This window comes from Mesoplodon mirus (genome assembly GCF_964341445.2).
Source record: "Mesoplodon mirus genome assembly, chromosome: 3".
Taxonomy (NCBI): Eukaryota; Metazoa; Chordata; class Mammalia; order Artiodactyla; family Ziphiidae; genus Mesoplodon; species Mesoplodon mirus.
Window position 1 is genome coordinate 16,271,397 of NC_138978.1, and position 26,729 is coordinate 16,298,125.

Below are 26,729 nucleotides of genomic sequence, written 5' to 3' on the forward strand. Positions count from 1 at the left end.
AACTATAGCCAGGGAGGGGGGCTGGAAGAGGTCTGAAAGACTGCAAATGCAGGTCCAGGGACTTGTACCTTTTCTATGCCAGCAGGACCCGAATATCTAAATTCTGGTCCAAGGCTTAATACCATGAGCCCCGAGGTCACTGGATAGACATCTGAAGATGTTCTTGCTGCTTTCCTGGCATTCCAGAAACTTTCCTCCCTGCTGTCACGGCCATTGTTTATTCTTCCCTGGAATGGACAATCCAGCAGGGCAGGGGCCTGGCCTGTTTTGTTCACTGATGTCTCTTGCGTACCTAGAATGATGTCTGGAACATAGTAAGTGCTCAGCAAATATTCACTGGCTGTACAGTGTGAGCCCAGGGTTGCCCTAGGCTTGGGAGTTAGGATGACTTTATGAACGACTCTTAGGACAAGCTCTATGGGGCTTATGTTCTTGTGTGGAGATGGACAATAAACAAGCAAACCTATCAATGAATAAGATGATTTCAGAGAGCGTGGACTGGTGCGGCTTGTCTTGCTGCACTGTAGTGGCCTGTTATCCCTGTTATCCCTGTCTCCTCCTAGCCTAGGAGAGCCGAGGGGGCAGGGCCAGGGTCTGTCTCGTTCCTTGTTTCATACCTAGCCCGAGGCTGGTGCCTGCCCAACAGGGAGTACTTAAAAGAAAAAATGTTTTTGCTGGCTGTAGGAAAGAACGCACACAGGCCAACACAGACTCCAGGCTACATACACCTGTGCCCTTTGGAGGCTGCAGAACTCATTATCAAGCCAGGAGTAATTGCTGATAAGCCTGAGTGTGAGTTTCTTTGCATATAGGGAGGTAGCAGGGCAGTGTTTAATACCAACAGGGATCATTTTAATTAATGAGCTGATAACTGTAATTAATTGCATCGTATCCGGAGGCCCTCTTTGGAATTCTGAGAGGGAGTAACTAGGGTTTGGCAGCTTTTTTTTTTTTTTTTTTTTTTTTTTTTTTTGCGGTACGCGGGCCTCTCACTGCTGTGGCCTCTTCCACTGCGGAGCACAGGTTCCGGACGCGCAGCCTCAGCGGCCATGGCTCACGGGCCTAGCCGCTCTGCTGCATGTGGGATCTTCCCGGACCGGGTCACGAACCCGTGTCCCCTGCATCGGCAAGCGGACTCTCAACCACTGCGCCACCAGGGAAGCCCGGGTTTGGCATCTTTGAGTACTGGAAGGGAGGGGCATGCTAGGATCTCGGTTCCACCACTTCCTTGCTGGGTGGGCTTTGGCAAGTTACAGCTCTGAGCCTCCGTTTCCTCATCAAGCAAATGGAGCTACATGGCAGGGTGGTTGCTAGTTCAAAGCCCGCAATGCCTGCAGCTGCCAGGATTATGGTTCCTGAGGTTATTATGGGAAACCAGGGTGCAGGGCTGATGTAATGCGTCAGGAGGGTTCTCTGCAGCAGGGGCTCGGTGGGGGCCCATCGCAGGTCTGGGTTTTCCTCCGGGACCAACCCAGGCATCCCTCAACCTTCTGGGGTAGCCCTGGGCAAGCTCCTATAAGTGAGGGAGAAGCAAGCAGCCGGCGCGGGCCGGGGACGTTTCCAAGGGAGAAGCGGGGAAGGGGGGACACGGGGGTGGGGATGAAGGAGGGGAAGCCCTGTGAAACCTGGAGGGTCTTGCCCCAGCCCCTGCGGGCGTCGGTTTCCCCACCCGTGTGGCGAGAGGCTGGGTGGGCGGGAGGGAGGGAAGCCCTCCTCCGGCCGCGGGGTGGCGGGCGGTTGGGGGAGCTCCCGGCCTTCCGGGGGTCGCCGGGCGCGGCGGTCTGGCCAGCAGGGGTTAAGCGGTGACTTCAGCCGCGGCGAGCAGGCCGGCGGGCCGGGCTGGCAGGCGGGCGGGGGCGGCGCCGCGCTGCGTTGTGCGCCGCGGCTGGACCAGGCCGCTCGGCAGCAGCGGCGGCGGCGGGCGCACCCCGGACCGGGCCGTGACCTCGCGGGCGGCGCGCGGCGCGACCATTGGCTCGGGCGGCGGCGGGCCGGGCGGCTGGGGCGCGGGGCTGGGCCGGCCCGGCCATGGGCGCCCGCGGCCGCCGGGGCAGCTGAGGTGCGGGGCGGCCGCCGGCGCCTTTGTGAGCGGCGCGGACAACAAAGGCGCGGCCGAGCGGCCGGAGCCGGTGAGTGCGGCCCGCGGGGCGCGGGGCCGGGCGGGGGGCTCCGCGATCCCCGAGACCCCGTCAGGGTGTCCGTGTGGCTCCGGGTCTCTCCGGGGCCGTGGGCGTCCCTGTGCGAGTGTCGCCGAGTCCAGGGTCTCGGTCTCCCGCGTGGTTCTGGTCTCCTCTCCTGCGTGATCCTTGTGTCCCCGATTCTCCGGGGGAGAGTCTCTCCCGGAGCCCGGGTCTCCTCCGTGTGCCCGGTTGTGTATGCGAGTGTGTATCTCAGTGTCTCTGGGGGTGAGGTCCCGGAGCTGGGGTTTCTTCTCTGTGTGTATGTATGTCCTGTGACATTGGAGCGATTGTATTACGTGTGTGTGTGTGTGTGTGTGTGTGTGTGTGTGTCCCCTCCCCCCATGGGAGACTCTGTGTCCCTTGGGTGTCCCATCCCTCTGCATGACTCCTGTCTGGCTTTTGTGCATCTGTGTGTGTGTGACCTCAGCAGGTTCTGGCAGGGACAGTTTGGAAATCCCCCCACCCCCACCCTGGGCTTCACTTTCCCTTTGGTTCACCCAGGCCTTCAGGTCCTGCTGTCACTGTGGTTCAGCTCCCCCGTGCACTGACCTGAGGGTCCCTGGGATTAAGTGGAGTCAGGAATGCTCTTCTCGCCTCTGCTCTGGGCCCACCTCTCCCACCCTGGACCCCTGCCCAGAGACTGAACGGGGCGGCCTCCTGGAGGAGGGGAGTGTGGGAGGAGACGATGCCCTGGTCAGCCGGAAGGCCAAGGCCACAGAACCCGGTCAGGCCTGGACACTCCTGGAGACAGAAGAGTGTGTCCGGGACAGGCTCTGTGAAGATGAAGACCAGCCCCCTGGGCCTCCGGGGGTGGTCTTTGAGAGGAAGGTCAGGCCTGATGTAGGGGAGTCTGGGGGGAGTTCTTTCTCCCTCTTCCACGCTGGGGTCCTGGGGCAGGGGGTCAGGAAGCTTCCTTTAGCCTTGAGAGCCTGAGGACCCTGCTTCGGGCCACAGCAGGGAGGTGGTAGGGGTGGGCCGCCCTGCCCACGGGCTCTGGAGCTAAGACTTTGCCTCAAAGGCCTTGGCCTTCTGGAGGGCTTCAGTCCGGGGAAGTCATGCTCCGCCTGCGGAAGCCCCATCTGTTCCTCCTCGGATGCTGGGGAGAGAGGACAGGTCGTGCAGGCTTATTCACATGCTCAGCTCTTCTCTGCAGGCCCTGCCTGAATGGCCCTGAGCTGCAGCATCCATCCGTCCCTCTGTCTGTCCACCCAGCACTATGCCCCACAGTGTCCAGGCCTCAGGTATATAAACTAGAAAGGAGGGCACAGTCTGGAAATCTCCAAGCTCCCTGTGGCTGGATTAAAACTGCTTGGGATGGAGCTCTTCTTCTGGCTTGTGAGGCCTCGGGTTGTGCCTGCGTCTTTCTTACTTTGCTCCACACTTGCCTTTCTGAGTTCCCCTGCTCCTTCCTCTTCTACCAGAGAGACATTGCCTTAGCTGGTCCCATCCTTCTCCTCTTCGCTTCTCACTCAGGGATCTCCTCCTCTCTGGGCAGCCAGGCTGGCTCCAGAATTCCTGTTCGTGATGCTCTTAGAGCCCTCACTGCGGTCGGGGTGGGCTTTTACCCCTCCCAGTGGACTATAAGCCTTCGAGAGTAGGGACCATGTCTGTCTTGATCACCAACGCCTGACACATAGTCGGTGCTCAGTAAATGGTTGCTGATTATGTGGATGCCCTGGAACTAATGCTTCCTAAATTGTCCTGTTTCACAGGTTAGCTTTGAAGGAGTCTGGGGAGGGGAAAACTTGGTGGACTTCTTGGGACCCAGGTACCAGGTTCGTTTAAGAGGAAGGCCTACTGTTATTTAAATAAATAGTAAATTAACAGATAAATCAACAGTAAATTAAAAGCTCTTTATGGAACCCAGTATGTGCCAGGTGCTGGGCTGGCTGGTGCATATATGTCATCTTTTAAACGGTGGGATGGAGAAGAGTGGAAAGAATACAATCTTCTTAGATAAGTTTTAAAAAGATAAAGTGGGTGATACATACTGCATATATATGTATGATAATAGTAGGTTAGATTTATGTTGCTCTTTCATGTCTGCTGTCTTTTTGTTTCTACAACCACCCTGATAATTAGGCAGTGAAGATGGGCTCATATACCCATTTTACAGATGAGGAAGATGAAGCACAGCATTTAAGTGAATGCCGAAGGTCACCGTCAGTGAAGGACTCAAGCCTGGGTCTCCCTGACCGCCCAGTCCTTGCTTTCTTCTGCAAGCTTGTCTTTAGTATCTTTGGATTCTCATCTGCTGTGCTTGCGCTCAAGTCCAGGAAAGACAGTCAAACTCATAAACAGCAGAGTAGGCCAAAGTTCTCTTTGTGTTCACTGTGTTCACTGTGCCACCTGGGCCCCAGCTCAGCTCCTTTCTTGCCATGTGTCCCTGAAGAGTTCCTTGGTCTCTCTTTGCCTCAATGGAGGGCATTTGAGTCGCCTTCCTTTGGGGTCCTAGTCTAATGAGCTCCCAGGAGTGACCCATCCTCGCACGGCCTGTGCTCGGCCCCAGGCAGTGGTGTGCTGGAGTCTGTACTGAAGAATGAGATCTGGTTGATAAATTTTAGGCGTTTTGCGAGTTGGCTGTTAACCTGCAAGTTTATAGTATGTAAGCTGGCTGTAGTATATAAATTTACAATTAAATAAGTTATACCAAAAACAAGGGTAATAAGTACTCAGAATACAGTACTTCCTGATTATTTCACTGTTTTTCACAGATACCTGTGTATTTGTGATTATTTATATCTTTTGTGTGTGTGTGTATGTGTGTATATAGATAGATAGATAGATCCTTTATATGTGTGTGTATGTGTGTGTGTATATACATATATATACACACATACAGATCTTCCTCAACTTCTGATGGGTCCTGATAAACCCATTGTTAGTTGAAAATATTGTAAGTTGAAAATACCATAAGTCGAGGGTATTCCCTGGTGTCCCTGTGGTTAGGACTTGGCACTTTCACTGCCAGGGCCCGGGTTCAATCCCTGGTTGGGGAACTAGGATCCTGCAAGCCGTGAGGTACGGCCAATAAATAAATAGATAAATAAATAAAATGTTAAAAAAAGAAAATCTCATAAGTGGAAACTGCGTTTAATACACCTAAGCTACTGAACATCCTAGCTTAGCCTCGCCTGCACTGAACATGCTCAGAACACTCCCATTAGCCTACAGTTGGGCAAAATCACTTAACACAAAGCCTGTTTTATAATAAAGTATTGGACATCTCACGCAATTTATTGAACACTGTACTGAAAGTGAGAAACAGAATGGCTGTCTGGGTGCACAATGGTTGTAAGCGTGTCGGCTGTTTCCCCTGGTGACTGCATGGCTGGCTGGGAGCTGCAGCCTGCTGCCCTGCCCTGCATCACGAGAGTGTTGTACTGCATGTCACCAGCCTGGGAAAAGATCCAAATTCAAAATTCCAAGTACAGTTTCCACTGAATGCGTATCGCTTTCACACCATCATAAAGTTGAAAAGTTGAACCTTTGTAAGTCGGGGATGTAATGTACATACGGGTGTGCTCCTGCCCATCTCTTTCCAACTCTGTTCAGCGGTCTCACCTTGTAGCTCAAAGTGGCCACGGTGAGAGCACTTATACCACAGAAACTGGAAAACGATGCAGGTGTCCCAGTTCTCCCCCCTGTGGAGAACCAGCTGTTAAACATTTTACCAGCACACCATGGGGATCTAGCAGTGAGCTCCCTGAGCACAGCCCCTCCCTGGAGCTTGCATTCTCATGTGACAAAACTCCAGGGCTGGTTCAGGGTCGTCCCAGTGAGAGTGGCAGCCGCTGGGCTGGGTCTGCTATGATGGTAGGGTTATAAGTGGCCCTCAAATGAGCTCTCCACTCCAGAAACTGAGTTATCTTCCCATGCACCAAGAAGAGGGGACGTGGGATGAGGATAGGTTTCAGTTAATTGAGAGCCTGCTTTGCCATTGATTGGAAAACCACACTCAAGATGACTCAGGTGTCTGGGAGGCAAAGTGGTTGGGGTGCCTGAGGAGAGACTATGGACGAGTCAAATAGCTCGGGGCTGGTGAAGGTGTGATGGCCAGGACTCCGGTGGCTAGAGCTGCCTGGGGGTGGCTTAGGCAACAGTGGACAGGACCCATCCATATGGATTCAGGGGCAGAGTAGAGTCAGACTGTTGAATGGGTAGGCTGTAGCTCCTGTACAGTCTGAGAGCCCTGGTTGGGAGAGGGGCATGAGCACAGTTACATACAGCGGGAGTGTGTGCAGAGTGTAGCAGAAGAATGGATGGGGAGAGGGCAAGGGTCTGGGTGGAAGGAACAGCATGTGCAAAGGCTTGGAGGCATGAGCTGTTGGAAGTTCAGTCTGGCTCAGGTGTCAGGTGAGCCAGGAGCCTGCAGAGCTGGTGGCAGAGCAGGCGAAGTCCTGAACCTTTCTCAGGTCAGAGCGCACAGCATCATCTGGGTACCAGCAAGGGAACGCTGCCAGACCTCTTCTGCCAGGGGCATCGTGCTCTGCGGATCACCCCCTCCCCTGAAAATTTTTAAGTTTTCCGGGTAGTTTCTTGTTATCCTCAAGCTTGCTGCTGCTCCAGCCCTAGCATCTGTGGCTGGTGGCTTCATAAAAAAATTTCCATTTTAATATCAGGCTGAAAAAATACAGAATTGGGAAGGTGGGTCTGCTGCCCTCCCTCCACCCCAAAGATAAAAGTAACGGTTAGTTAGGTTATCCAATATTTTGATTACCTCTGCTACTTTTGCCCTTCTTTTAGGTATGGGAGCTTGTTTGTTTAAAGACAACTCATGTTACTTCTTTTTTTTTTTTTTTTTTTTTGCGGTACGCGGGCCTCTCACTGCTGTGGCCTCTCCCGTTGCGGAGCACAGGCTCCGGACGCGCAGGCTCAGCGGCCATGGCTCACGGGCCCAGCCGCTCCGCGGCATGTGGGATCTTCCCGGACCAGGGGCACAAACCCGTGTCCCCTGCATCAGCAGGCGGACTCTCAACCACTGCACCACCAGGGAAGCCCCTCATGTTACTTTAATGCCTCTGTGTGGCAGACATTTTTCATGCATCAATTCATTTAATTCCCACACTGATCCTGCAGGTGGGTACTATTATCCCATCTTATAGATAAAGAAACTGAGTCTTAAAGAGGTTGAGTGACTTTCCCAAGGCCACAGTATAAGTGGCAGGATTCGAACCAGGTGGGCCCTGAGCTCTTTCTACAGTCCCCCTTTGTTCTATTTTCCCCTTTGCCCTTTGAGGAGGGGAGGAAGAGAAGATTCGACACATGTCTGGAATCTCAAAACACTCAGCCCTTCTTCGTTGGAAGTGAATGCGTGTTTTCTCTTGCATATAGCTGGGTTCATCACCCTGTGGTTCAGGGTCAAGGCCTAGAATAGAACTCGGTGCCCAGGTGGACCGCTAGTCCTGGTGTCTGGAAAGTGCTTATATAATGGCTTGTGTTTATGGAGAGTGCTAATTGTAATAGCTCAGATTGACAGAGCGGCAGCCTCATCGGCGGGGGCGGGGGCGGGGGCGGGGCTCGCAGGAGTTTGGTCCTGGGCAGTCCTGACGAGTGGGCTGTATCATCAGCTCCGTCTTGCAGCTCAGGTAAGTTACCTTGCCTGCCCAGAGACACGTAGCGCGGAGGAGCGAAAGCAGCACTGCTTGACCTTGTTCTGTTTGCCCAGAGCCCCAGCTCTCAACCCTGTGTCCTGGAGCCGTGCCACCCCTTCCAGGGCCTGGCCTCTCTGTGCCTCTGGCAGCCCCTGGCAGCGGGTTCCACGTGCCGTGGGAACTCGGGGCGGGCAGTCGATCGCTTGGCCAGCAGTGCAGGTTGTGCCCACCCCTTGGTCAGAGGCTGGTGCTGAGCCAAGAGCTTTACCTTTTCCTGACCTGTCTGTCGAGAGAGAACCCCCTGCCAAGCGGCTCATCTTCCCACTGACCTGTTGGGAGGGTAGCCTTGGCCCCGGCCTCACCACCACCTTGTTGCAGGGACATCGCAGGTCCGGGGCAGTGCAGGTGGCTTGGGGTGACCCCTGTCCATGACTGCACATTGGGCCTGAGGCGAGGTGGCATTTCTGGGTCTGGAGCCCCTCCTACTTGAGAGGCTGGCCTCTGCAGGACCCCCCTCCCAGCGGTTGCCTGATTAGTACGCATCCCTGAATTCCAGCCCTGAGCGCGCAAGGCGGGAACCAGCTCCCATCACTGCCCTCTTCATTGTTTGAAGTGGGCAGACTTGGAGTGAGCTTTAAAAATACGGGCTTTTTATTCAATTTCCCTAGAAAAACAATGGTTTAAATGAAGTAGAGGAATAACCGTCTCTGGAAATCGAAGAAAAATATTCCGGAACCCTGACATTACCCAGAACCTTTGAATTTCTTTTAAAATAAGGGTTTATTTTACTTTAAATTATGCGTGTATTATGTGACCATTGAAGAAAACTTGGAATATACAGGGAGAAGAAGATGAAAATCCCCCTTGTTGCACCACCTGAAGACAACCTGTCTCAGTATTGCAGTGTATAACATTCATTTATTCAGCGATTCATCTGATCATTCGGCAAGTACCAATTTAGGGCCTACAAAGGGCTGGGTCTGTGCTGGGTGTGAAGTGGGCACAGGTAAATGGTACCCTGCTTCCTGCTGGACCTCTTTCTTTTTTTTTTTTTTTTTTTTGGCTGCACCGCGTGGCAGATGGGATCTTAGTTCCCTGACCAGGGATTGAACCCGTGCCCCCTGCAGTGGAAGCGCAGAGTCTTAATCATAACGGCCAGGGAAGTCCCTGCTGGGCCTCTTTCTATGCTGGACTTTGGGTAACTCACCTGGCCCCTCTGTATCTCAGTTTTCTCATCTGTAAAAAGGGCGTAATACAAGTACACTGCTCAGGACAGTGCCTGGCCCACTGTCCCGGCAGAATTGGTGGTTCTTACGACAGTGACCAGGCCAATTGTAAGTAGCCTTGCCCTTGTGGATCTTATGTGATGGCGGAGGAGACAAAAGCCAGACAAACGAGTTAAAGTAACCGCATGTCATGGAATTAGTCCTGCCAAGGAGACAATCTAATGTGATAGGATGGGAATAGCAGGGGCTGGGGGGAGGCTGTTGGGAGAGGAGGGGGTGTATGTGGGGGTTAGTGGTGCAGAATTTGTCAGCTGGAGATGGTGAGGAGGGCCCCTCTGAGGAGAGGCATTTAAGCTGAGTCCCAAATGACGAGGGAGGACCCCCCTCCCCTGCAAAGAGCAGACAGAAACGTGTTCTAGGCAGGTGCACAGCACATGCAAAGGCCCTGAGGTCAGAATGATCTTGGCTGGTTTGAACAGGAGAAAGCCCAGGGCTTGCAGCAGCCAACGCGGGGAGGGCAGTATAAGGAGATGCTGTGGAGGGCCATGTGGATCAAGGCAAGCAGGAAGCCATCAGCAGTTTCTTTTTGGTTTCCTGTAAATACCTTTATTCACGAAATACAATCCCAAGATTCCAGCTATAAATAGCTCTGGAAAGAAATTTATGTTTTTTTCAGATAATTCATTCAGAAATAACTGAGTGCCTATGACAGGGAAGCACTGGAGTGGATGCTGGAGGGTGAGGGATGGACTCATAGATGAGAAAGGGGAGGCCTCGCCAGCAGGTGACTGGTGACTGGTGACTGCGTGCCTGCATTGCCGTCCCGCTGACCCCTCCCACAGCCTGCTGGAGCCTGTGGGCCCCGACTCACCTCAGGAAGGGACCCTCTGGCTGCAGGAGGAGAACCGGCTGTGGGCACCCAGGTGGACTTGGGCCTGGAGGAAAGGCTCGGGTGGCTCGGGTATGAGAGGTGGCCATGGAGCTGGAGACAAGACTTAGAGAAAGAATCGGCTGGAAGTGCTGGTGGATTGGTCACAGGGGCTGAGGGAAAGAGAGGAATCAAGAGGAGCCAAGACTTCTAGAATCTTCTTTTGAGTGTCTAGGTGGGTGGTGGTATCATTACAAACAGGTGGTTCAGAGGGGGTTGAGAGCATGTTTTTGGAGAATCCAGGAATCCAGTTGGGGACAGGTTCACGTTGAGAGGCTGGCTTAGAAGTCCACGGGAGAGGTGGGGGCCCCTTGGCTGGGTGTCATTAGCATATAGATGGCACAGGTGGGACCACCCAGAGGCCAGGTGGGGGAGGAGGATCCAGGAGAGGAGGCCGAGGAGGGGCAGCCAGGATGCTAGGAGGAGAAGGGAAGGAGAGTGGGGTCTCTGGGAAGCCGCCACGCCACGCCACGCCACACCACGCCACACCACACCCCACCCCACCCCGCCATGCCATGCCATGCCACGCCACGGGGCCTGTTGCAGAAGAGAGCTGGTGGGCCACAGGGCTGCAGGCCGTTGAGAGTGGAAGTAAGACCAGACAGAAACACGGAGGCAGTGTGGGCCTTTGTAAGGGCACTTTTGGAGGAGGGATGGGGCTGGAATCTGCAGTGGGAGTGGCTGGGACCGGAGGGGAGCAAGGAGAGACAGCGTGTGCGGACAGCGCTGAGATGTTGGCCAGGCAAAGGGGGGTTGGAAAAAGATGTCTCGGCTGGAGGGGAAGTGGGGGGACCCAGGAGAGTGGTTTGTGCTGGTGGCCAGGACTGCTCCGAGAGGGGACAAGACACAGGGGGCAGCTACAGGAGCCAGATCTTTAGGCAAATGAGAGAGGGTGGTACCCGGTGTGATGATGTGGGAGTTGGGGCGGTGTGGGGGAAGGCATTGGCCCTTGATGGGAGCCAGGATGCTCTTAGGAAATGGGAGAAGATGGGATAGATTTGGATTATACATGAGAAGTTGGGGACAGTCCCATCTGATGGCCTCATGTTTCTCAATGAAACCTGGACCAGAGGACAGTGAGGTAAGGTCCCCCCAAGACTGCTCCCCCCCAGGAGAGGTCATTCTGCCGCCACTAAAAGAACAGGCAGAGATGGCTGGGTCTCCCCAACGACGGAAGCAGCCTCAGCCCGCCTTTGTATAGACAGAAAGGATCAGAGAGGTCAGTGGTTGGTCTGAGATGGCACAGAGGGGCTGAGCCCTCATTCCCGACTCAGTGGTGCTCACGTTCTCTGGGGCACTGGGCTGCTGGGGTGTGGGTCCCGTGCCAGCAGATGGGGGCAGCCTCCAAGCCAGTTGGGAGGGTGGTGTCAAGGACACTCGGACCCTGCAGCAGTAGCTCAGCGCCCCATGTCACGCCCGTCTCCCACTTTTCTTCCCCAGAGGTCAAGTGCAAGGAACTCACCTCTTCCTGCCAGGCACTGAAATGAGCACTCTGGGAAGATTAGCCCACTAAGTCCTCACGGTAAGTGAGGTGCGGGTGCTGTTATTGTCCTCTCTCTACAACGGGGAGAAGGGTCCCTAGAGGTGCAGTACCACTCAGCAAGCCTGTGCCAGCCACAAAAGGGGGGTGAGGGTCTGCACCCAGCGAGTCCAGCTGCTTCTCCCACGCATGCCCGTTTTGCAGAGGAGGACGCCACAGCTCGTGGATTCGTTAATTTGTTCTCAGTTGCTTGTCCTCGCATTCCTCTCCTCCCAGCATATATTTACTGGACACCCCCTGGGAGCTGGGTACTGGGCTAGGAGCTAGAGATGAGTGAAGTATGGTGACCACCTATCTGGGGTTGGGGGAGCAGGCAGGTAACCAGTGGAGGGAGGGGAGAGTGCCTGACCCAGGCATAGGGGCTCACCGGAGCTTCCCAGGGAGTGCTGGGCCAAGCAGCCTAGAGGCAGAGTTGGTTCTGGGAGAGGGAAGCGTCCCAGGTGTGTACAGAGGCTGGAGGTGAGTGCAAAGTAGGACCCTGCAAGGTCAGGATGGGTGCGGTCAGGAACGCCACTTGAGAACTCTGTCCGTCTCACTAGGAGCTTGCACTTTATCTTGACCATGGGGAGCCATTCAGTTGTTTCTAGCTGGGGAGGGGCATGATCAGCGTGGTCAGAACTTTTTGTCCTGGTGGGGGCTGAGTTGGAAGGGACAGGAGACATCAGGGAGACATTTAGAGGCCGTTACAGGCCCTCTGATTCCTAGGTTGTTCTGTGGACTCTTGCTGCTTTCTTCGTGCTTCCCAAACTCTGCTCATTTCTCTTGTCTAGAAAGGTTCCCGAGATTCAGAGAGGTTAAACAACTTGCCTGAGGTCACGCAGCATAACACGGCATCCAGGCTTCTGCTGGTTTCTTTTTTTTTTTAATTGAAAAATTTTTTAATTTTTATTTTTTTTATTAGTTTCTGCTTTATAACAAAGTGAATCAGTTATACATATACATCTGTTCCCATATCCCTTCCCTCTTGCGTCTCCCTCCCTCCAACCCTTCCTGTCCCACCCCTCCTATCCCACCCCTCCAGGCGGTCACAAAGCACTGAGCTGATCTCCCTGTGCTAGGTGGCTACTTCCCACTAGCTATTTTACGTTTGGTAGTGTATATGTCCATGCCTCTCTCGCTTTGTCACAGCTTACCCTTCCCCCTCCCCATATCCTCAAGTAGGTCTGTGTCATTATTCCTGTTTGCTGGTTTCTTGAGTGAAACAACCAGAGTCTCAAAGGTGGAAGCAGGTGGCAAGTAACCTCTGCGAGGGGCTCACAGGAGGCTCCAGTGGACCGTCACCACCTGCAGGTCCTCCTGTGCCTTTAAATGTTGTCCTTTTACCGGTCTCAGAGGCTGGGTGGGACTTCTGGGAGGGAGGAGCTGGGCTGCTGCTGGGAGCTGGGAGTCCGCCTTCCCAGGAGCTGGGGCCCCGTGTTTACGCAGTTTCCTGGGGAACTGGCTTCCTCCCCAGTGAGTGATGAGAAAACTCTCTGGGGCTGGGCCAGGTCATGGGAGGCCAGCAAGGGCAGCGGTCTCCTCTGGGGAGGATGGCTGTATTTTACTGATGCCAGGCAGAGACCTCCTTCTTGGGGGGCTGGAAGAGATGGGGAGCAGTTCCCAGAGCCCTGTTCCTGTGAGTCCTGTCACTTTGGGCAGGTGTCTTGCCCCTCTGGAGTCTTGGTTACCTCATCTGTGAGGGAGGGATAATATTAAACGTGCTCCCGAGGGATTGAAAAAATAACCGGTGTTTTTTACTGAGGGCCTCGAGTGTGCCAGGCAGCATGCATTATCTTCTTTCACTTCATGTGGCAACCTTTTTTTTTTTTTTTTGCGATATGCGGGCCTCTCACTGCTGTGGCCTCTCCCGTTGCGGAGCACAGGCTCCGGACGCGCAGGCTCAGCGGCCATGGCTCACGGGCCCAGCCGCTCCGCGGCATGTGGGATCCTCCCAGACCGGGGCACGAACCCGTGTCCCCTGCATTGGCAGGCGGACTCTCAGCCACTGCACCACCAGGGAAGCCCCATGTGGCAACCTTTGAGGTATGTAGGGTTATCTTCATTTTACAGATGGGGCAGCCGAGGAACAGAGAGGGTAATTCGCCTGAAGTCACACAACTTGTAAGTGGCAGAACTTGAACACTGATCCGTCTGACTCTGGAGCCCTCCCTGAAACCCCTTTGGTCCCTGTCAAACTTCCGTGGCAAATCACCTGATAGAATCTTCTGGGGCTCCAGCTTTCTGGCCACCCCACTTTGGGGCACACCAATCTAGTCCAACCCCATAAGTTTTATCATGATGTCCTGGAGCCCCAGTGGGCCTAAGCCCCTTGCTCATCATCTCACAGCCACTTGGACCAGACTTGGGACAAGAATCCCAGCATCCCAGGGATACTGGCCTTCTGCTCTTTTGCTACCCCAGGGCCCCAGGAAGACCACCGGACTGGGAGCCTGGCACCTGGGTTCTAATCCCACCTCTTCCTCAAACCAGCCAGGAAAGCTTGGGCAACGTTTCATCCTGCCTCTAACTTCACCCTAAGCCTCAGTTTCCTCTTCTGCAAAATGAGCAGGCGGAGAATATAGGGTCTCTACCAATTCTAATAATCCACGAGTATAGGATTTCAGATTTCTGGGAGTCTGCAAGCGTGAAACATCTGCCACTTTTTTCTACTTCCTGTCCTCTGTTGCCTGGGGGGCAGGGGGAGATTGAATTGAGAAAACAACTCAGAGGGCCCTATAGTTAGATAGCAGCTTATGATCTAAGCATTGATGGAGCGCCCCGTGCGCCAGGCACTGAGCTGGCCGCTGTGCGTATGACTGATTGGTGTGCTCACCAGGGAGGTGGATATTATTAGCTACGTTGCAGGTGTGGAAACTGAGGCATAAAGAGGTTAGCTAACTTTCCCGAGGGCCAGGCTATACAGTTACCTTTATATGAGAACTGGACTTAAAAGCCCAGAGGCAGTGCTAGGGGTCTATGCAGGATCCGTCCTGCCTTGTGGCCCATCGTACAGAGCTCTTGGTAAAACCGGCTCTCTGGGACCCCAGATGGAAAAATTCACCCTATCCATCCACCCTTGAGCAATGGTGATTGGGGTCCAGTCTGTAAACACTCAACGGGTGAGTCACAGGGAGGATGATGAAGGGATGATGGCAGGGAGAGCAAAGCAGTGCTTAGTCCGCCGTCGGCCAGAGCTCAGTCTAACCTGGCAGCCCGGACACAGAGCGCAGGCCGCGGCTGTTTACAGGGTCGAGGATTTGGGACCAGGGAGAGGCTGTGGCTGACGGGGAGGGAAATGGGAGCTGAGGGTAGGACAGTGGGGTCAGACTCTTGTCTAGAGCTGGAAGGGCCTTCTGGGATTATCTACTCCAAGCTCCTAATTTTATGTATGGGACATCTTAGTCTGGAGAAGGGCCGTGACTTGCCCCAGGTCACACAGCCAGTGACAGCAGACCCGAGAACAGAAGAGGATCTGGGAAGCTGGATCCTCAGCTTCCTTCTGGCCACTGTCATGGGGATGACTTCCTGCCCAGGCCCTGCTGCTGCCCGCCCTCTCTCCCTTCCATCAGAAGATCAAGAGCAAGAACAGGGCTTCCCTGGTGGCGCAGTGGTTGAGAGTCCGCCTGCCGATGCAGGGGACACGGGTTCGTGTCCCGGTCCAGGAGGATCCCACATGCTGCGGAGTGGCTGGGCCCGTGAGCCATGGCCGCGGAGCCTGCGTGTCCGGAGCCTGTGCTCTGCAACGGGAGAGGCCACAACAGTGAGAGGCCTGCGTACCGCAAAAAAAAAAAAAAAAGAACAAGTACAGTGATAGTAAACAGAGGAATCATCTTGCCGAGTATAAGCACGGTGGCTGCCAGTATGGACTCTGGAGCCAGGCTGTCTTGCTCAAGCCTTACCGTCCCCCCACCCCCTTCCTCGCCCTGTGACTCTGGGCAAGGCATGTAACTCCTCTCAGCCTCCAGCTTTCTTCATCTGTATCATGATTCAAGCAGATTCTGAAATTGCAGGACTTTTCAGTGCCTTTAACGTCTAGAAGGGCAATTTCTACCCTGGTTCTTCCATGGTCTTTGACCACTGAACACCTTTTTTTTGCACTGAGTATCTATTAGCATATTTCAGGACACAGGTATTCCCCCAGATGTGCAGACTGAGAAACACTGATGTCGGTGGTTCCTCAGGACGATTTAAACATTTGAACTCAGGCACTGTGGACTGATCGTAGAGTTTTGGGGAGACATCCCTACTGAGCTGTGACATTCAGCACCCTCACCAGTCTCCTTGGGATGCATAACCGACAAGACTGTTTCTGCTTATTCCATTCTCTGATGCCTCGTCCTTCCTGGAGCACGAGTTGCTTTATCACCATATGTGGTGGAAACAGAAGGAGCCTCCCCTGGTTGGAGCCACCCTGTCTTCCTGGGACAGCAAGACTGGCTGAGAGGTCCAGGGCCGGCAGCTGCTGCCCTGCTAGCAGGCTCACCTGGGAGCAGGCTTGGAGGATGCGAGGCAGGGCAGCCTGGGACCATGGGGTGAGTCTGGGCCATGGCCACCTGGCTTCTAGGTCGGCTCTGCCACTCACTCCTTTATAACCTTGGGCAAGACACAGCCCTCCCTGGGCCTCGGTTTCCACATCTGTAAGATAAGAGGCTAGGTGTAGTGATTTGTTGGTTTCCTTTGGGGCTGATGTTCTGAGGAATGGGCACATTTGTTACCTTTTGGCCTCATACCCTCATTCATTTGCTGGGTTCTTGGAGTCATCCAAGATGTCCCCCTATTTTTTTTTTTTTTTTTGGCTGCACTGCACAGCTTGTGGGATCTCAGTTCCCCATTCCCTGATCAGGGATTGAACCTGGGCCATGGCAGTGAAAGCCCAGAATCGTAACCATTAGGCCACCAGGGAACTCCCAGATGTCCTGACAGGAGCTTTTCTTTCTCAGGAGGTTAGGTGTGCATGAAGGTGCCAGATACAAGCAGGTGCTCTGAGCACCCTTGGGAACTGGGAGCCAGTAATTCTTATAAGTTAGTGTGTGCCAGCATTGCCCCGACAGCCTGCAAAGAATGCAGATTCTCGGGCCTCACCCCTAGAGATTCTAAGTTTGTAGGTTGGGGTTGGACCTTAGAGTCTACAGTTTAAAAAAGCCTCCCCTTCATTCAGGTTGTTGTGTAGTCAGTAGTTCAAGGACCACACTTTGAAAAAGGGCGTTAGACTCTCTTTGAGCCGAAAAAGGCTTAGGAGAGTGACAACCTGCCAGGTTTGGTGATGACTCTGTGTGACCCTGTTCTGAGCTGCCCTCATCTGTGGTCACAGCCTTCAGTAGCTGGTTACTCTTCTCGCCGACAAGCTAGTGTTTCCCAGACCGGACTGATTATCAGAATCTCCAGGAAGCTTTTGAACAAAATACGAATCCTTGAGTCTCACACTTAGTGATTCTAAGCCAGCAGATCTTGGCTGGGACAGGAAAACTCCATGTTTAAAAAGCTCCCTAGGTCTTTGGTTCATTTGTTTGTCGTTCATTCATGCAATGGTCTAGGCCCAGGGGAAGGCATTGAGGACTTAATTGTTAGACCAGACGCAGTCTCGGACATTATGTCACCTATGCTACAGCCTGGTGAAGGAGACAGACAGTGATCACATAGGGATGCTCAGCCAGGTTTGGGAAATATGTCTAGAAAATGGTTGGGTCAGATTAAATACTTGGGCAAAGCTGGGCTTCCTGGTAAATTCCAGATTGAAGTAGAGCCCTGAGCCCAGTGGCCTTTGGTCACTGCTTATGGGCACCTGTCATGTTTTCATTCACTTATTCTTTTATTCATCCATCTATCCACCCATCCATCCATCCGTCCATCTATCCGCCTATTCATTCATCCACCCATCTATCCATTCATCCATCAATTGATCCACCCATCCAACCATCCATCCATATATCCACTAATCCACCCATTTACCTAACCATCCATCCGCCCATCCACGCATCACTCTTGAATCTACCATGTGTTGAGGGCTGCACTAGGTACTGGAGAGACAGAAATGAAAAGCCTTGTCCCTACCCTCAAGGAGCTCACAGTCTAGTGGGTGGAGGGGTCAGAAAGCAAAGCAAATGATTCCAATCCAGAGCGTTAGTTGCTCAGAGGGGCGAGTGGCTGGTTCTCCCAGTGGGCCTCATGGAAGATTTCCCTGAAGCTGGCTTGTGTTAAGGCTCAGAATGTAGGTGGGAGGGTCCCAGGCAGATAACGTAGGGCATGGCTTCCAGGCCAAGGAAGGGTCTTGCTCTGGGGAGGGCAGGTCATTGTGGCTGGGTAGGTGGGGGCACCTCTTCTGCTCCTGGAGCTCAGGCTCTGTCTTTTGTTTTCCATGTTTGTTTCTCCATGAGGCCTGGTCCACAGTAGGTGCTCAGCAAACATTCGTCGTTGGTGAGTGGGGAGGTGTGGGGTGACCTGGAAGAAGGGATGGCCTTGTGGGCCACACTGAGGAGCTCGTGGCTCTGTGGGCCCTGGGCAGGGTGCAGGTGGGGAATGACACCATCACCTGGTCCCTTGGCTGGGGGAAGGGGGAGAATGGAGATGACCAAGGGGGCCCCCCAGCTCTCACCTTTGTCGGCCTCCTGGGCCTTCAGTTCTCTCCTTGTGCGGATCAGAGCCATTGCCTCTGAAAACTCGTTGAGCCCATGGCTCTTTTCCTAGAGTGAGTCTCTCCTGCAACCCAAGGGCTCTGCCTCTGTTGGTGGATGAGGAGGACAGGGTGCTCTGAGGAGGTGAGTAGATGTAAGGGTGGGTGGCTAAGAGCCTTGGCCTCTGGCATCAGCCTGTTTTTTTAAAATAAATAAATAAATAAATTATTGGCTGCATTGGGTCTTCGTTGCTGTGCGCAGGCTTTCTCTAGTTGTGGCAAGCGTGGGCTACTCTTCTTTGCGGTGAGTGGGCTTCTTATGGCAGTGGCTTCTCGTTGCAGAGCACAGGCTCTAGGCGCGTGGGCTTCAGTAGTTGTGGCTCACGGGCTCAGTAGATGTGGCACACGGGCTTAGTTGCTCCGCGGCATGTGGGATCTTCCACGGACCAGGGCTCGAACCCGTGTCCCCTGCATTGGCAGGCAGATTCTCAACCACTGCGCCACCAGAGAAGCCCTCACTTCTGCCCAGGGAAGCCCCATCAGCCTGGTTTTGATTCTCACTTCTGCCCCCCCCCGCTTTTTTTTTTTTTAAACGAATTCTCAGATCCTACCCCAGCTCCACTGACTTAGGAATTCTGGGGTGGGACATGGCACTATGTGTTTTAAATTTATTTATTTATTTATTTAGGGCTGTGTTGGGTCTTCATTTCTGTGCGAGGGCTTTCTCTAGTTGTGGCAAGTGAGGGCCACTCTTCATCGCGGTGCGCGGGCCTCTCACTATCGCGGTCTCCCTTGTTGCGGAGCACAGGCTCCAGACAGTAGTTGTGGCTCACGGGCCTAGTTGCTCCGCAGCATGTGGGATCCTCCCAGACCAGGGCTCGAACCCGTGTCCCCTGTGTTGGCAGGCAGATTCTCAACCACTGCGCCACCAGAGAAGCCCTCACTTCTGCCTCTTGTCAGCTGTGTTTCCTGAGGCAAGTGTCTCAACCTCCCCGTGTTTCAGTTCAGTTTCTCAGTTTGTTCTTGAACCGATTAAGAGAGCTGTCGTGTGTAAAGCACTCAGTGCAGTGCCTGGCACCCAGTAAAGCATCTGATAAATGTTAGTTGGAGTGTGGAGCTTGGGAGGCAGTCGTGCTGGGGTGATTGGAGCCAGAAGGCCTTGTTCCAATCCCACCTCTACCTCTGACTAATTATAGAGACCCTGCCAAGCTGACTCAGGCTCTGAGTTCAGGTTTCTCATCTGTGATGCCCCGTAGGATTGCTGGGAGGAGCACGGAGTCTGGTGGTTCCTTCTCTGCACTGGGCTTATTACTGAAGTCCGAAAACTTGGGTCTTAACCGGTAGAGTGAAATCTCCATCTGATGAGGGTGGTATGGATGGTCACCTCCACAGCCCGCAGACTCTGGGGGTCGGTCTCATGTCTGCAGGACCACCTCTCTTGGTCCCAGTCCCCCCTTCACATGCCCTCACTGGTTTCTGGGGTCCTTTGGAAATGGATCATCATATGACAGGGGCACGGGGTCTTCAGAGCAGGGTGCTATGGCGGGAGGGTCGCACTAGTCTGTAGGGGCACATGGAAGGGAGTCTTCTTCCCCAGCCAGCCTGGGTCTGGGTGCCCTGGAGAGACCAGGATTTCAGCCACCTGTCCCGGCCTCAGCACCCTGCCTCTCCCACATCATGTCCCTGCTTGGTTTGAATGCTCAGGGCTGAGTGATTTGGGCATGCCTGATGCCGCAGAAGATTTGGGTCACAAGCAGGTAAATATTAAACCCAGAAATCTAGCTCCGAATGGGAACCTGTTTGGGCTGGCTGCCTGGGGGACTGCCAGGTTCTGAGCCTCCCGCCCAGCTGATGGCTAGGATAGGCAAGCACCCTCCAGGGGAAGAAAGGGCACCTGCTCCATTCCACGTGACTGCCTTTACTTGCCATTACTGTCCAGTGGTCAGGGGCTGCTGTGTCTGTTTTGCAGTGAGGAGGAAACCAAGGCACAGAGAGGGCAGGAGGTCTGCTTAGGTTTACATAGCTAATGGGGGGACCTGGGATTGGACCCGGGAGGGTCTCTCAGCAAAGCCCATGCTTTTCTGGCCCTGGGCCCCCAGTGGTCTCCTTGCTGCTGCTAGGGCCATGCCAGGATGCTGTGGGGATCACAGGTGCTGAGGTTTGCTCTCTGGCTCCTCTGAGCCTGGGCCTCAGATTCCCTTTTTGCAAAGTGGGGACAGTCTTGTTTGGGGTCCCTGGCAGGCAGGACTGGGCCCAGGACACCTGAGTGCAGTGATGCTGGGGGCAGGATCCCAGGGAGCGCTTCCTGTTTTCAATGTACAAAGCTCTCCTGGGGCCTGGGCAGGGCTTTGGGAGTAACCACCTAGCCAGTCAAATAAGCCTTCTCTTCAAGACCGTGTACGAGAGGGACACCCAGGGCCCAGCCACAGTTCCCATCCTCTGGGAGCCGATACACAAGCCAGAATGAGAACATAGGTTTGGGGCTTCAGGACCTGGGTTTGCATTCCGGGTCTTATTAGCTGTGTGATCTTGGGCAGGTGCCTTCGTCTGGCTTAGCCTTGGCAGCTCGCTCTGAAAGACAGGAATTATAATTTACTTCACCAGGCCATGGCGAAGAGGAAGTGAGATGGTGTTCTCAAAGCTGCCCTCCTCAGGCTCTCAGGGGATAGTCTTCTAAGGCTGAAAGTGACCAGCAGGTCTGAAAGTTGAGTGAAGACTGCTTCCCGGTGCTGCCAGCAGTCTAGGAGTAGCATGGGCTGGTCCTGCAGGCAGCTGGGGATGGCGCAGAACGGGGCGTCCGCTCCACAACAGGATGGGTGGAATGGGGGGTAAGCTTAGCTGGGGAGAGAGGGGAATGTTGGCTTTTACCTGGTCTCCCCACCCCCAGCCCTATAGGCAGTGGCAGCCCCAGACCCTTGGCTGTTTTCACAGACTGTGAAAATCAGAAGCCTAGGAGAGGAAGTGACTTGTGGAGCGTTGGTGGGAGTTGGTGGCAGAGGCAGCCTGACCCCTAGCCCGAGGTCCACCCGGTCCTGATGCTGCTCCATCAGCCACCTGGGGTGGGCCCCTGGGGCGGTTGGCCTCCCTCGCCTCTCCTGCCTGCCCTGAAGCCAGCTATGAATGGAATATTCTGGGCTACATGACTCACAGGCTGGCCTTTCCTCCACCAGGGCGCTTTGGGTTTTCCTTTCTTTAATTTTCCCTAATAAGGTCTCGTGTGGCTGGCTTTCACCTCTCCTTTCTTTGGGCCTGGAGGAGTGGTGACTTTTGCCCCAGGAAGCCTGTCCTGGGAGGGCTCCCGTTAGGCTGCTGGACTGCACGTACTCAAACCTGGGTAAGTTTAAAGGGAGGCCAGGCAGAGGCATTGGAGCCGCGCAGACCTGGGTCCGGAGCTCGCTGCCCGCTCTATACCTGTGTGACCTCGGGCAAGTCCCTTTGCCTTTCTGAGCCTCAGTTTTCGGACTCAGTTCAATCCAACCCACATTTATTGAACCCCTGTTAGCTGCCAGGTATGGCGCTAGGCAGTTCCGGTAGAGCAGCAAGCAGACTCAGCCGCTGTCCTCCGGGAGCCTCGAGGCTGAGTGGGGAGTCATGTGGGGACTGGGCTTTCCAACCCGAAGCACGTGTGAAAACCCACACCTGGCTCCTGGTTTTACTAGAAACTCGGAGATCATAGTGAGCCTTAGTTTGATTCCCAGCTAGCCAGAGCAGTAGTTGGGATTTCATGTCAATTACTGTCATTTCGATTTCACACTTGTTAGCAGAAAAGCGCAGGACCTACTTCTGGAGGGACGGCCTTGATTTTCCACGCACACTGGTGACGTGAGTTAGTGTCCCAGGTGGTGAGCTGAGGCTGCCGTGTTCCCACGTGTGCCCCAACCTTGGCAAGGAGGAAATACAACCCAGATGATGTTCCAGGGTGGTCCACCTCCTGGCATGTAGTGGGTACTCAAGAAGTGTTTGTTGAACCAATGAGAGGGACAGTGGCAGCCTGGAACACACCCTAGCGAGGGTGTGACTGACTCGGGGAAGGGGGGCCAGCTTATGGGTGTCCCATGCAGGAGGGAGGAGGCTTGTCCTGAGAAACTTCACAGGATGAAATGAGGGCAGGTTTAGACTTTTCTAATGTGGGACAATGAGTCTTCTGCCAAAGGAGGAATTCAAACATGAGAATATGATGTGGGACAGTGACTCAGGCTTGGGTAGAGGTGAGGCATTTATGGAATAGCCACTCTGCGGCTGGCACAGGGCTGGGCTCAGTAAGCTCCATCAGGGCAGGGAGGCTTTTCCTTTTTATGTTCACTGATGTATCCCAGGCACCTAGAACAGTACCTGGCTCACAGGGGTGCTTAATAAATGGGAATTGATTGACTGAATGCATGAATGAGTATATTACTTAATTGGGTCTCAGGGGTGTTATTACACCCAGTATGCAGATGAGTAAACTGAGGCTTATGGAGGTCAAGTCACATGTTTGCTGGGTTGTGGGGTCAGGATTTGGAGTCAGGGCTGCCTGATTGCAAAGCTTGTGCTCTGACCCACCCATCTGTTGGGATCCTCAAGAAGGAATTCTTGCCCTAGCTGACAGGTTGGGTTTCAGCCTCTCAGAGATCCCTCTCTTCTGAGAGTGACTGACTGTGGGAAAATACAACATGCTTGACTCAGAACTAATGGCAGCGCCAATGCTGCGAATCACAGTGGATCACCCGGCCTGCTCTGATCAGCAGGCGCCCTTTCAAAGAGAGGGGTTAGGAGGGGATCGATGCTGCCCGCCCTAAGGGGGTCCTGCCAGGCTTGGCCTGACGTTTTGGGCATCCTCAGCCACCGCTGGCTCAGGTGGTGGCTGGCACACTGCCGGCACAGTGGGACATGAATCTCAGGCCGACCCTGCCCAGGTGCCTGCTCCAGGGGAGTGGCTGGATCGGTGAGGGTGAATTACTGGTGTTCACGGGAACCTGTGCCTGCCCTCAGCCCCCCGGTGGTTCTGGACAAGGATGCCCAGCGAGACTTGACATGTTTGCATTCAGCTGCTCTGGGAGGGGGCCGCTTATTGAGGCTCTGCTGGGGACATCGTAGCTAGAACACTTGCCCAGGGCCGCCGGGCCGGAGCACTTTGTCTGCTGGTCCCCCACGTTCTCCTGATGTGCTGCTGCTTAGGGTCCCTGTCCCACCAGCTCCCCATGGCCCCGTCTGCTCACCTGAGCATTTCCCAGGCAGCAGAGCAGCCCAGCAGACTGGTGGCCGGCTAGTGGCTGAGGTGCGAACGTGTGAACACCGTAGGGGTTCAAGGCACAGCCCTGCAGCCAGATGGCCTGGGATCCAATCCCAGTTCCCCCTTGTATTGACCGTGTGACCTTGAGCAATTTTCTTACCCTCTCTGTGCCTCTGTTTCCTAATCTGTAAAATGGGGGTGATAATAGCTCCTCTCTGAAAAGGTTGTTGTAAAGATTAAAGTAATTATAGGAGTAAAGGACTTGGAATTGCTCTGGGCCCTTAGTTAGCAGTTAATACACGTGACGTGTTGTGATGCTGATTTTGGCACTCACTCCTTGGGGGCAACTCAAGGAGCGAGCGTTTGCCTTTTTTCTGTGCCCGGTGTCCGGGCCCTGAATTCCACCCACTCAGTGCCACTTTTGTGGATGAGTACCTGGGCCAGGTTGCTGGGTGGGGAGAGACGAGCCAGGGCAGTGCAGGGGCCCCTGTGACTCCCCCTGGAAGCCCCCTTTCTACCGTCCTCCCTCCCTCTCTCCTGCTCCCATGTCCCAGGCCTTGCAGAGATGAACTATTCATGCTTTTGTTGACTGTTTCAAGGAGCATTAACTGACATGCCCCCACCCCGGGTTCAGGGCCACTCCCCGGAGTTCCCCTAGGCCTCCAGGTCTCCCCGCAGAAGCACCACCTGCTCTTGACGGTTGGAGCCCATTCAGTTCACCTTCCCCTGCTGGACTGTGAGCTCCGAGGGCCAGGGGCCGTGTCCGCCTTGCTCACCACTACACCAGCCCAGTGGGGCCTCGCCTGGCACCCAGCACGCTGGAGATGCTTGATGAATAAGTGTCCAGGGCTGAGCCATGTGCTAGGCTGGGCTCGGGGCGGTGGGGGGCGGGGGCGGTCAGAGGGGAGTGGGGCCATCGGCCCTGGCCCAGGAGAGCTCAGGTCTGGTTGTTTATTTGTGAACTCAGAGATGGCGGCTAGGTGCCAGGAAGGGTGCTGGGTGCTGAGGAGGGAGAGGCGTAAGGCGTGGTCCTTGCTTTGAAGAGGCTGCAGCCTGCCCTCTCTCCCTCCCTCCTGCCCTCCCTCCCCACTTCCTGTATTCCAGATGCCACACCAGGTGGTGGAGGCACACAGAAAAGTAGGTTGTGGTCTCTGCCCCCAGTCTCTGCCCTGAGATCCACAAAAACAAGTAACCAGAGCATAATTCAGTTTCTTTAGAGACTTGGAACCTGGTATTATCTGCCATGGAAACCGGTGGCAGTGACTTTGCTCTCTGTGCCCCTGTGACTAATAGCAGTAACACTACCCTGCATTAACAGGCCAGTGTCTGCTCTAGATCCTCAGAGGACTTGACCAGATGCCCCGAGACCAGGAGTTTTCTACCCCGGCACTGTCGACACTTAAGCTGGATAGTTCTCTGCTGTGGAGGCCGGGCTCTGCACTGTAGGACATGCAGAGCATCCCTGGCCTCTACCCCTTACAGGCCACTAGCTTCCCCCTCCCTCCCCGTTGTGACAACCCCAATGTCTCCAAACATTGCCAAGTGTCCCTGGGTGGCAAAGTCGCTCCCGTTGAGAACCTCTGCCTTAGAAGGATCAGTGAAACTGTAATTGCATACATCAAGATGGAACGGAAAATGTGAAATCCAATACTGCCACCCTCCAAAAAAAACAAAAGAGGAAAAAAGCGCCCACAAAATCCTGTATTCCTTGGGTTTGGCATGAAATGCAAACATCCGATGGGAGGTGGGAGAGCCCTTGGAGGCCTGAGCAGTTGTGTGCCTTGGCCCAGGCCAACCGGAGGCAGAGCCTCTGGCAAAAGAACAGGGCCATCGCCAGGCCTTGTGTCGCCTTGCTCTGTGTGGTTACAATGTAGGGCAGGTCATCAAACAACCGTAGGGTGTACATACGACCATCATCAGTTCTGGGGGAGTTGAGTCGGAATGTTCAACTGGCTGCCTCGATCTCAGTTAAGCCCTGGTGTTCCCCCCACCCAGAGTGCCTGTCCTGGTTTGTATAGATGTATGGACTTGTGTAATTGTTTAGCATCTGCATCCCTGTGGGGTTGTGGATTTCAAGGGGGCAGGATCCAAACCCCCAGAACCTTGCATGGTACCTGGCATCCAGTAGTGCTCAATCAATTTTTGTGGAATGATTAAGAGATATTGTGGGGTGGATCCAGAAAAGTAGGTGGGCTTTCCTGCCCTCCCCTTGAACGCTGTTAGGTTCCCAGAAGGAGGGAGTGGGACCTGGAGACCTCAGTTCTGACATACATGGCACGTATGTGGAAGACGTGACCTTCCTCACTCACTTCCTGGTTTGCATCCTAATGGGAAAGGAGATGGTGTCTCCGTCCTCTGACCCAAACCCTGGCCACAGGACAGACCTCGGATGAACCTGGCAAAGGCTCAGCCTTGGCAGGAAATGCACAGGTGTTCGCGCATGTATCCCCCTGCCGCCATCTAGCATTTTGGAGCACCTGTCGGCTGCAAGCAGGGAAGAGAGCACCAGATCCTGCCTTCCCAGGCCTCTCTCTTTCCACAGGTCACTTGAGGATGCTCCTGATGCAGTGTCAAGTGACAGCCGTGGGCAGGCGGGGTGGGGTGGGGGGGGTCACTGTAAGTTTGCTGCCTGGAGGCAGGGTTGCTGTCCCTGACTTCAGCAGAATACATTTGAGTTCAAGCAAGGAAATTGAAGCATCCTGATATTTGCAACTCTCCCCAGGGCTGATTCTCCAGCCAGGGTGCTTTACATAAGGGGTACATCTGCAGCCAGCTGCGAGGCCCCGCCTCCCCTTGACCACGTGAATTCAGGCAATTGGAATGTCTCCCTGGCACCACGCACTGAGCTTTGGTCATCACTGTGTTTCACACCAACTAAGGGAACTCAGCATCGCTGTCATTTTTTGGGTCCTCTCCTTTCCTGATGTGACCTTCTTGCCTGGAATCTTGACTTTAAAAGGAGCAGGAGGTGTGTGGAGGCTTTGGGGAGCTGAGTGTTAGCTTCAGGGCCAGGCCAAGCTGGTGGCTGTCCCAGAGCACATCAGTGGGCACCCCTGGCCCTCAGTGGGGGACACTGCATGGTCAGAAGCTGCAGGAGGGCTTTCACTGACCCAGAAAGACTCTGGAGGACAGTGATGGGGAGGGCCCTGGGACTGCTCAGCTCTACCTGGGACACCACCCCTTCTTGTAGGCCAGGGCTGCTGTCCAGTTAGAAGGAGGTGGTCATTCATTCATTCAATAAACATTTATTGAGCGCCTCCTGTGTTCCAGGCTCTCAGCGAGGTATTTTATGTGAATTATTCTCATTTAATCCTTATAGCAACTCTTTGCAGTGGGGATTTTTAGAGTTTTCCTACAGAAGAGGGAAGCAGGGATCAGAACAGGGAAATAATGTCTTTGTGTCACGGTGAGGAAATGGAGAGCCAGAACCCAACCAGGTTTGATTGCAGACTCACTCTCC

General features: G+C 54.3%; 1 protein-coding gene across 4 annotated transcripts in view; it reads left to right on the top strand.

The window, feature by feature from the left end:
• The first annotated feature begins 1,998 nt into the window (after positions 1–1,998).
• ARHGEF10L (Rho guanine nucleotide exchange factor 10 like) overlaps positions 1,999–26,729 on the top strand; it is a 145,576-nt gene continuing 120,845 nt past the window's right edge. For 2 of the 4 annotated variants that reach the window (XM_082613283.1, XM_082613286.1), the window contains exon 1: positions 1,999–2,129. The gene's annotated coding sequence lies outside the window, so the exon portion shown is untranslated. Of the gene's footprint in view, positions 2,130–11,432; positions 11,451–21,372; positions 21,392–26,729 lie in introns of those variants that run through there. The other 2 variants (XM_082613284.1, XM_082613285.1) reach the window with 2 other exon arrangements.